General features: G+C 33.6%; 1 long non-coding RNA gene across 1 annotated transcript; it reads left to right on the top strand.

Moving 5' to 3' along the window:
• LOC110268218 lies at positions 3501–6122 on the top strand. The gene is made up of 5 exons (XR_002356330.1): positions 3501–3590; positions 4293–4478; positions 5298–5370; positions 5489–5637; positions 5906–6122. It is a non-coding gene; the product is annotated as an uncharacterized LOC110268218 (long non-coding RNA).

Below are 11030 nucleotides of genomic sequence, written 5' to 3'. Positions count from 1 at the left end.
AATTATATTTTAAGATTTTAACATATTATCTTTGTTAACAATAATATTTGTTTGAAGTTATTGTTTTTTATTGTCTTTTAAATGTAATAAACAAAAAGATGTATCATTATTTCTTAAACATATACAAATAAATAATTTCATAAAAGAATAATAAAAATTTTTCACGTTACATCATTAATCTCCTTAATCATATTTAAGAAAAAGTTTCACTAAATCGTCTTTACAAAATAAAATATTAGCATCAGAAGTGGCTAGCATTTCTTTCTTACTATCTGCGACAAAAACCCATATACAATTCTTATAAACATATAATAAAATACAAAAGAGTAACAATGATTAGGAGGACTCCAGGAGAGTACTATTTTATCACATGTAGGACATTATGAAAGTAACGACTAATTATCTCTCTTGAGCGATGAAAGAAGAAAGATATAGTTCTAGTTTTCACATTGTACCCTATAATATGTAGAAATTTAGCATAGAGCAAATTGAATCCTTTACTCTGCCTGTTCCTCTTAATTTTTGACACAACTGCCTAAATGCTTTAGGGCCCATATGAATGACATCTCGACATTTTTCAGATTTTAGTAACCGTGTCATTAGTTGAGTACGCCTCATTTCTCTCTTCAAGTTGTTGTCATTAATTTGCTTAGGCCTATATTGTGATAATAATTCCAAAGTATACAACACATGCACTGTAACACATGAAATAGATGTGTCACAGATATGTTGTCTCTTTTCTAACTCTTCGTTAACACGAGTTAAGATTTGTATTGGTTCAGGATGATATTGATCAATAGAAGTGATTTGATTTACTTGAAAGTCTGAGTCATGTATGACGTTCGTTCTATCTTCAATATTCGTATCTTCGATATTTTCAATATCCATTTATAAAAATATAATATTTAGAGTGAGCATATCAATAATAAAAGTACTCAAAAAGTGACATTTTATGTTAGATTATAGCAATTTATTTGTTGGAAAAAAACTAAAGTTTTATATAAAACTATGGTTTTATGTTACGCATTTTAAAAAGTACCTTATTTTGATGCACTTATCTCCAATTCTTAAATGCCAAACTTGATTTCGAAGCTCACTATTGTAAAGAAAAAAAAAACACTTTCATCTTATATAATAAACTAAATTTCACTCATGTTTTTCATATAACCTAGGACAATTAAAAGAATTCTGCAACTCAAATTTGAACTTTTAAGGATTTAAATTCAAGAACATAACCTTATACAAAAGCCATCATGTAATAACTAGTTTCAAACTCCCTTCTTTCAATAATATAATATTTATGGTGGACATAAATAATAAAAGTAAGTAAAAAGTTACATTTTTAATTATAATATAACAATTTATTTCTCGGTAAAAAAAAAAAACTAAAGTTTTATACAAAACTATGGTATCACCTTATGCAATATAAGAATACCTTTTTGTGAGGCACTTATCTCCAATTCGTAAATGCCAAATTCAAGTTCAAATCTCGTTGTCATAAACAATAAACATAAACTGTAAAGCACATGATACATTAAATAATTTATTTGTTAAAGAAAAATAGACTTCATGGCAATACATGATACAATGTGCAGCACATATGAAAAATTCAAACTAAAAAATATAATCCTATACAACTAAAATTAGAGTAAATGCTCAATCCAGTCTCTAACCATTTGAACAACGGACAAAACACCCCCTGAAGATATGAAATTGATCCACCGGACCCCAACCACACCCGAAACTGCTTATAGCGGACCCTGCAACCGGATCTGAGAAGGTGGAGTGACGACATGTCAGTTTCTCCGCCACATGGATATTGTCTTCTTCCAAATTGAGACCAATCGACTCCTCCTAATTTTAGAAATGGCGTCGTCAAAGTTGGATTGAATCTTCTCTAAATTAGGGTTCAGATCTTTGTTGGAGCTACATTTGGAGATTACTATATGCAAGTCATGACTGAAAAAGATGGTGGTTGCTACCCACGAAGTAAAATCAAGACGGGTGCCGATGCACAAAGCGAGGATTCGAGTGCGATGCTGGGCTCGACCAGTAGCTTTCGGAAAGGTGCGAATAGTAGGAAGAAAAAATTTACAGCACTTACATGTAACTATGGAATATATACCATAATATTTGAATCAAGCACCATAGACAATCCAAACAGACTCTTCTTCGGGTGCGCCTATTTTAAGGTAAATACATTGAAGTGGGACATTCTCCAGTTTCACTTTCTTTCTTTCTTTCTTTCTTTCTTTCTTTCTTTCTTTCTTTCTTTCTTTCTTTCTTGTCTTAGCAAGTTCATGTGTTGTTGCAAACTAGAACTCCTCACTGTAAATTTATTGCTTGGTTGGATGAATATTTGACATCTTTCTATGCTAAAGGTGTTAGTTCTAATGAATTAGTGGACCAAGTTAAGAGATTGGAAGAGAAGTTGGAATCCATGGAGTTGTTGATGGCAAAGGATAGAGCAAGAATGAAAGCTAAGAGTACTAAATGCAAGACTATTCTGACATTGTTGGTTGGAATTGCAATGGAACTGTCATTTTGGGTCTTATTCAGCGGACTGTATGGTTGAAAAATTTGGTTCCTAGTTTATAAGAACTAGGTTAGGATATAAAAATAGGGTTGTATCATGGATATTTTTTGTTGAAAAATGTGTGAGTTTATATCTATTAATATATAATAGGAGAGTAGTAAGGAGGTCTGTGATCGACAAGTGGAGCGTTCCATGTTCGACACGTGGAGCATTCTGTGTTTGACACTTGGAGCTGTGTATGATTGACAAATGTATGTTTTCAATGCTGGGCACTTCACTGTTTTCAATTCAAAGAAGTAATTGGGCGGGATTTGATTCAAATTCAAATTTAAAAAGGATTTTGTTTCGGGACTTTCAAGAAGAGAATATGAAAGAGAGAGAGTTTCCAGTTCTGATAGGGGGAGTAGTTGGCACCAGACTTTCTCTTTTGATGTCGCAGAGGGTGGCAATGACAACGACGGTCACAGAGAAAGATGCTAGATCGACAGAGAAAAGAATAGGAATGAGGTGACGGCGGTGATGAAGGCTACTGCCGCTGTTGGATCCATAGAACTGCCTTTACCGCAGAACGCCGTCGCAGCCGTTTCTTCGCCGGTTGATGCTGCGAATGAAGGATGGTTAGTTCTCTCTTTATTTTGTTGTTTGATTTCGTTATAACTCGAGAAGAATCCTTTATAATCCATTCTTCGGTGAACGACAGCTTTAAGTTTCACTGCTCCATGGTAGGAAGTCAATTAAAGCTCTTCTTCATCCTTTTTAATTTTCTCCACTGAAAAGTAAGTTGAGGAGTGCTTCTTTTTTAATTATTACTAGCAGCTGATGATGATGTTGCTTAGAACTTTATTATTTACAAAGTTGTGTATTTGAAAACTCATTTTAAATAAATTTTCTCTGCTAAATGTAACGAGTCATGATAAAACAGATATTTGTAAATAAATTTTAGTTAATATATAAATTTTCAAAAAATAGATCTAACAGGAACTTATCATAATGCAAATTGTTTGGTTATAGCTGCCTCTGAATCGAATGCAAGAGAGCGAAAGCAAATAGAGCAGTGAGGGAGAAAGAAGGAGGAATGAAGCAATGGCGGTAATGGAGGCCACTGTTGATGCTGGATCTGCCACTGAAGTAGAAATTCGTTCGAGAGAGGGGAGCTTCCAACGAGGCATATGCTACTCTGTTGTACGGTGAGGAATCCTTATAATCCAGTCTTCGGTGAATGACAGCTTCAAGTTCCACTCCTCCATGGTAGGAAGTCAATTAAAGCTCTTCTTCATTCTTTTTAATTTTTTGGTATAAATTTTTATTATAATCTATATTTCATCTTTCTAATTTTTAATGAGTACAGTTATGTGTTTGGGTCAGATATTGTAGATTCAAGAACCAGTTTGGAGTTTTTATGTGAAAGTCACCATTATGCCAGATTTAAGAAACAAATTTACACGAAAGTCACCATTATGGACTGGGATTCGGGATTTGTTCAAGTAAGTTGAAGAGTGCTTCTTTTTAAATTATTATCAGTAGCTGATGATGATGTTGCTTAGAATTCTATTATCTACAAAGTTGTGTATTTGAAAACTTATATGAAATAAATTTCCTCTGCTAAATGTAACGAGTCATGATAAAATAGATATTTGTAAATAAATTTTAATTAATATATAAATTTTCAAAAAATAGATCTATCAGTAACTTATCATAATGCAAACTGTTTGGTTATAGCCGCTTCTGAATCGAATGTGAGCGAAAGCAAATAGAGCAGTAAGGGAGAAAGAAGGAGGTTAGATTGAGAAAGAAAGGAGGAGGAATGAGTCAATGGCATATGCTACTCTGTTGTACGGTGAGGAATTTTTTCTTGGGAAATTGATTTGCAACAGTGGATCCAAGAAGGACATGTTTATTGTGGTCTCGGATGGAGTCTCTGATTGCCTGCAACCTCCCCCAGGTAACGCTATCATTTATAATTTCCTTTTATTGTGTTTTGCATTTATGCTGTTATTAGAGGAAGGAAAATATTGCTGCCCAAGATGGTTGAGAATGATGCTATAAATTGAATTTTTGACATTAAATCTCTGCACTTTATACCTCATTTGACGTGATCGATAATATTTTTATCAAGCCCAAATATATATATCATTTTAGAGTTTAATTTAACATTATTTAGACCTTCTCAATTATACCGGTACTTTAATCACAGGTTGAAAACAATCTTTTTTCTCATTCGGAATTTTCTTGGTTCCTTTGAAAGAAGTGGTTAGTTTAGTAATTTCATCTATTAGCAACAATCTAGAAGAATTGATTTTCAATAATTGGAATATGCAAAATAAATCTTTTATTTTGGTTTCTAATTGAAATGAGTGGTTGTGTTCTTAGTCCAATATAAGATAAGGTATCTACTGCATTTTATGCATTCAATATAATATTTTTTTTGTGGTTTCTACAAAATTTTCTATTACTAGACATGCTTTGGGCCTAAGATAAGGAAGATATTTTACAGCTGCAAGAGCAATAGATGTTCTGAATTTCACTCCACTGAACAACAAACCCATTAAGAAAAAGAAAGAAATGCTAGACAAGTTCTGTGAGAACCCCTTTTACTTGAAAATTCTCAACGAACATGTACTGAATCAGTGCTGTGTTTGCACCACCATGTAAACATAGCTTCTCTGTTCCTTTACTGTTCCAATATAATAGTATTGTTCATGCTGATTCTACCTTGCTTTGGACTATTTTTTTTCTTAGCCCTCACATGCTTTTTTTCCAGGGATTAATTAATGTGAATTACGAATCAGAAGTGGAACACAAATTTCTTTCTATATTTCGGAAGGGATGGAGAGGTACAAAGTAACTTAATTTTGTCTTCCCATTTCTAGGACTTAAGAAGCTGTTCATTTAATGTTCATCTTCCGAATATTACTTGAAATTAACGTTTTTCTTTGTTTTCCAATAATCCAGGTCCTTATGTTGCTGTTTCTCTGGATAGGGTTGTGGATGTTGATAGAAATCTAGGAGATGAAAAGTTGGTTACTGATGGATTTCAAGAACCCATAGACATGTTAGAATCACTGACTTTAGATTTTGAGGCCAGTGGGTTTGAGCAATAGGTACAATTTAACTAGATATTCTTAAAATGTATTGAATCCATTTCCAGGAGGGAGCACAATGCATAAAATTTACTTAGCTCTAAAATTTTGGTTAATCTACAATAAAATAATTATTTTTTTTTGCTTTCAAATGATTGCATGCACATTTTGGTTGATCTACAATAATCCGTTTCCTTTTTGTTGTTGGATAGCTTACCGGGTTTGTCTTCTATTAACTATATTGCTAATTTTTTTTGTCTATTTTCGCATCTTATTTCATTTCTTAAAGAACATCTGAGGTGGTGATTGTCTCTCATGGAGTCTTTGATTATGCCAACAATGTCCTCCAGGTAACACTATCCTTTATAATTTCCTTTTGTTGCCATTTGCATTCATGTTGTTATTAGAGGAATGAAAAAATTGCTGCCTAGGATGGTGGATATTGATTCTATATAATGAAATTGACATTAAATTTCTACATTTTATGTTTCATTTGATATGATTGATAACACTTTTATCCAGTTCAATATTATATTTAATGTTATATAGACCTTTTCAATTTTGTCGGTACTTCCATCCTCATCATCATAGAGTTCATGAGGAAGTTCAATAATATTTATTTGGGTTTGATGCCTGTAATCAGCAATCCTTAATCTATAACATATAGAGAAGAAAGAATAAACATTTGTGTGTTATATCCATTTCATTTTAATTAATTGGATCTAACACTAAAATATATTTGTGTTCTGAATTTGCACCCACCATCTCATTGTTAGGGATTCTTTCATTTGGCATGTCAAACCTCTCATACTAACACTTTACATATGCCAATATAAATTTTATCGAAAGATGTTTCGAGGTCTTAATTTATCAGCTAGAATTGATTTCAGTAAAAAAGATTTGGTTTTGGAAATTCTACAAGAGATAATTTTAGAGCAATGAAGATCATCAAGTAATGCAAAATGCAGATTACAATGTTAAAGTTTTGATTATCATATTTTGAAGGTTTATGGGATTTTTGTAAAAATTTTAATGAATATGGAGCAGTTTGTTTTTTATCTGAAACTTAATCATGTGATACTTTCATGAGATGGTTTAAAACAAACCAAACCATGGAGCAGTTTCTTGGACTATTAGGAGTCCAACAGCAATAGCAGAAAGTTGGAGATGCTATTGCTCTTGAAGTTAGAGTTGCTTCTCTTGAAAATGTTACCCCTCTTGAAGTTGGGTGTTTTTTTATAATTTAAAAAAATTTGGTAAAAACTATTTATAACAACAATGGTTTTTCTCAAAGGCTATAGTTTTTTTTCCTAAACATAAAATGTTGTTCAGCGGTGTATGCATATCTTAAGTTTAGGAGTTGTTTCATAAAATGCTGGAGTAAAACAGCATCACACTTAAAATAAGCATAGTCATTGTTGTCTGTTGACATCTTATGTAATTTAGTAGCTTTGACTTTTATAGACTTTTTTTGTTACTACAAATTTCGATTTGCTTTTGGTTTTGCTAAGTAATTTGAAAACTTGATTTCTTTTTTAAGGAACAACTTCTTTGACAAAGCTCAAGGTGTGAAATCTGCTGCAACGTGCTCCGGCTGAAGTTGCACCTGCCAAAGCGGTATGAATGATTCATTTTCCTTAATCGCTATTTTTTCATCGTTTTTTATGTTTAAATTAGATCATTTTTGTCTCTTCTTTAATTTGTTCAGTTTAATTCTTGGATGGCACTCTTTAAAATTTAACTAAGTTTATATGTATTTAAATAATTTTGATCTTCCTTTTCCTTCCATAACTAACATTTGTATATATTTTTTTTGAGTTTCCTTTAAAAATGATTTTCATACCATATATAAATATCGAAAACTCAAGGACACATAGATAATGCAAATGGTTAAAGTCATGTATTACATGCAGTATTTTGTGAATATGCAGCAATAATAATAATAATAGTTCGTAAATTATCTACTTTAATTTTCTTTTTCTTCTGCTATACATGCATGATGAATGTAGTTTTTCATTTTTTATTTTGTACTATGATTTCTATTAACTCAGTATATACCACTACTGCAGCTTTATGTTATGGTTTGTTGGCAGTTTTTTAATCATTAAACCATGCTCTTGACTATTTTCTGTAAGTCTGCAACTATAACAACTTGAAAATTATATAGATTTTCTTTTCCTTATTTTGTAAAATAAATATTTTATACTTAACTAATTTAACAATAGGTCACTACATGTAAAAAAAATATTTTTTTACTTTTTTAGTTAACTAATTCATTGTTAGCATTTTCATAGATAAGAGATCATGAACTTGAATTCTACAATAATTCCATTAGCCTGTGTACTAAAGAGTTCAATTGTATCTTTTTTATGTGCCTTTGATGTTATGAACTTCCATGTAGATCTTCGATTGTGGTTTAATAGAAGAAGGTAGAGATAATAGGAGATGTATTCATCCTAATTTTGTATTATTGCTGAAAGTTTTCAATTGCTCTCTCTTACTTTTTGTGTTGTTCCTCGCTCCCCCTCTGATTTAAACTTCTATGTTTTTAATTTTAAAGATTTTATTATCAGCTTAGGTGATATTGCTTGAGCCATTCACCGTTCAATTTGTCCCATTGATCTTTGGAGGTGATGTAATTATTGTGCTACTAATAATTGTAATTTTAATTATTATAATCGACAGAGTATGAAAATGACTATAAGATTAGCAAATATATAATTATTTGTTGCACATTGAAGATACAAATTTGTTGTCTTTACATAGATGTCGACATAGATGAAAGAACTTCTTAATCTAAGGTTTAATCACTGCATTATTATTCAACTTTGTTGGCCAGTGATAAATAATTTTACTTCATTAAAACTGTCATTGCAGTGTTTTTTAGTAAGCACAGAAACCAAGTTCATGGTATATAATTATATCACTGACTTTGTTGCATATTTGGTTCTTCTTAAACTATGTTTTGTTAGTATTATTGTTATTGTTTGTGTTGAAGCTTGATATGTTTTGTTTTATGTTCCTGGTGGGTTAAGTAGGAGATTATAAAAAAAGAGATATTTTATTTGCCATGTGGTTAGATGTAAATTATAGCCTTTTTTTACAAAGGATTTATGTATAATTATTAGTGTTTATCAGTGTAAAAAGAAATAGTCTTTACATGTTGGGAGAATGTAGAGAAATGAGAAAGAGTTGCAAAGATATTTGCCCTTGCTCTTGATTTGGATGCCAAGAGCTTTAAGAAACGTTATTGCTTGGAGAGCCAATAGAACTTCTGTCTTTGCTGCACTATGAAGGTTTTGAATCATTACTATCCTGTCATATACTCATGATTTTTGTTTAATTACTCATGTTGCAAATAAAGGAAATTTTTTTGTTTTTAATTGAAATGATTGGCTGTGTTTTTAGTCCAATATAAATTATCTATCACCAATAACCATAGTTTCACCAATTTTTTCCATAGATTCTAATTTTTAGTATTCTTGAATTTTTGAATTAAATTTGAAATTAAGATATTGCAAGGAATTACAATATGAGGAAACCAAAAGCATGAGAGAAATGAGTATTATTAATTTACACGTGATGACCAAAGATAAAGTATAATCATCTATCTATATGTATCTTTTCTTTCTTTTTATTATCAATTACTATCCTTAAAGATCAAGAAAAATGAAGGATATTTGATTGAAATGTGCTTTATTTCGAATTTCACTATTTAAATATCCTCATGCCAACTTAACATTCCTTATTATATATGATTTATAATGGTTTGAATTAATCAATGATCTAGCTATTTACCTTTTTTTTGTGATGTGATGTAATTATCTTTCCTTGAATACTTATATTGGAATCCGCCAAAAATAGTGATGAAAGAAATTAAAGAAACAGTTGCCAAACTTTAATTTTAGTGTGACTGTAAGACCCAAAACTTTTGAAAAGTCTTATTATGATCAAGTCTCAAATCATATAGTTATTTATAACATTAATTTCAGAGATTATTTTATTAAGGATAATTAAGGCAAGTTTTGATTTATTGAACTTGAGATAAGTTATGATTATTATCCAATTTTATAATTATTGGATTATTTTCTATATTTAAAGTATAAGGTTGATAGTTATGAAATAATAAGTATTTTATATGATTTAGATTAAATAAGTAATATTTTAAATATTATTACTGCTATTTTGGAAAATGAATAAATTAAGTATATTATTTCTAATTTTTAGATTTGGGCATTTTATTGAAAATATTGTGAAATTGATGAGCAAATAGTATTTTCTATATACAATTAGTGTTTGATTTAATTTGGGTTTCAATTACTACATTATTCCCAATTTCATCTGAAATTACTAAAATGCCCCTAACCCTAATTTTTGAAAATGAAACCCTAATCCTAAAACCCTAACCCAGTGACCCGGTTCCTTTCTCACCCAACCCAGCAGCAGCAACACAAATGTTTCTTTTTTTCCCTCAAACCCACACGCAGCAACAGTAGCAGATCGGAGGAGTGGGGAAGAGAGGAGGGGCGACGATGGCTGGGGCCTCACTGCCACCGCCGTCCAGCTCAACGCCGCCACACCCTACCTGTTTTCCTTCCTCCCCTCATTCACGCGACACATAGCAGCAACAGCTGCCAAACGAAGCAAAGAAAGAAAGAGGGAACGGAGTGCGGCAGGGAGAAGGAGAGGAGACGCGTCGGAGCCGCGGGGCCTCACCGCCACCGTCGCGTTGTGCCGCCGCATTCCACGCCTTGCCGCCACTGTTGTACACCGAAGGGAGAAAGAGAAAGAGACACGGAGTCAGCGTCGCGCAGAGAAGGAGTCGCTGCCAGCTCCATCGTCCTCACTGCCTTGCCACCGTCGAGCTCGCAACCTTGGAGGGAGCACAGCGCCGCCGTGAGTCCTGACCAGAAGAGAGCGAGAGACCAAGAGAGGAATATGGAGTCGGCGACGCACAGGGAGGCACTCGCCGCTGCCGTCGCGCGCCGTCGCCCGTCTAGGTTGCTCTGCCGCCGTGAATCTCCTCGCTGTTGGGGTCTCACCGTCGCCGTCCCTGTTGTGGCTGGTGTCGTCACTGAAGACCCACCATTGCTGGAGAAAGGAAGAGAGTCAGAGGAGGAGAGCCACGCCGGAGAAGAACTGCTGCGGAGCTGTCCCTGCCGCTGCGCCCAGCAGCTGTCGGGAGCCTTGTCGCCGTTCATGGGGTGTGCCGGTAAGCTCATGCCGTCGGAAAACCTCGCTGCCATCACCGGAAAAGCCACTGCCGGTAAGGGTCTTGTCATTAGCCTCTCGCCGGTTCACACGCCGCCGCTGTGCTCCTTGCTGCAGCACCGCCGCTGGAAGAGGAGGGCTCACCAGTTCTACCTCTCACTGCCGCCTCCGTCGGAACTGCCGCCATGGCCGTCGGAGCTCCA

This window comes from Arachis ipaensis, chromosome B10 (assembly GCF_000816755.2).
Source record: "Arachis ipaensis cultivar K30076 chromosome B10, Araip1.1, whole genome shotgun sequence".
Classification (NCBI taxonomy): Eukaryota; Viridiplantae; Streptophyta; class Magnoliopsida; order Fabales; family Fabaceae; genus Arachis; species Arachis ipaensis.
The sequence above is the reverse complement of the archived record's forward strand: the minus strand, read 5'-3'. Positions and strand labels throughout refer to the sequence as shown.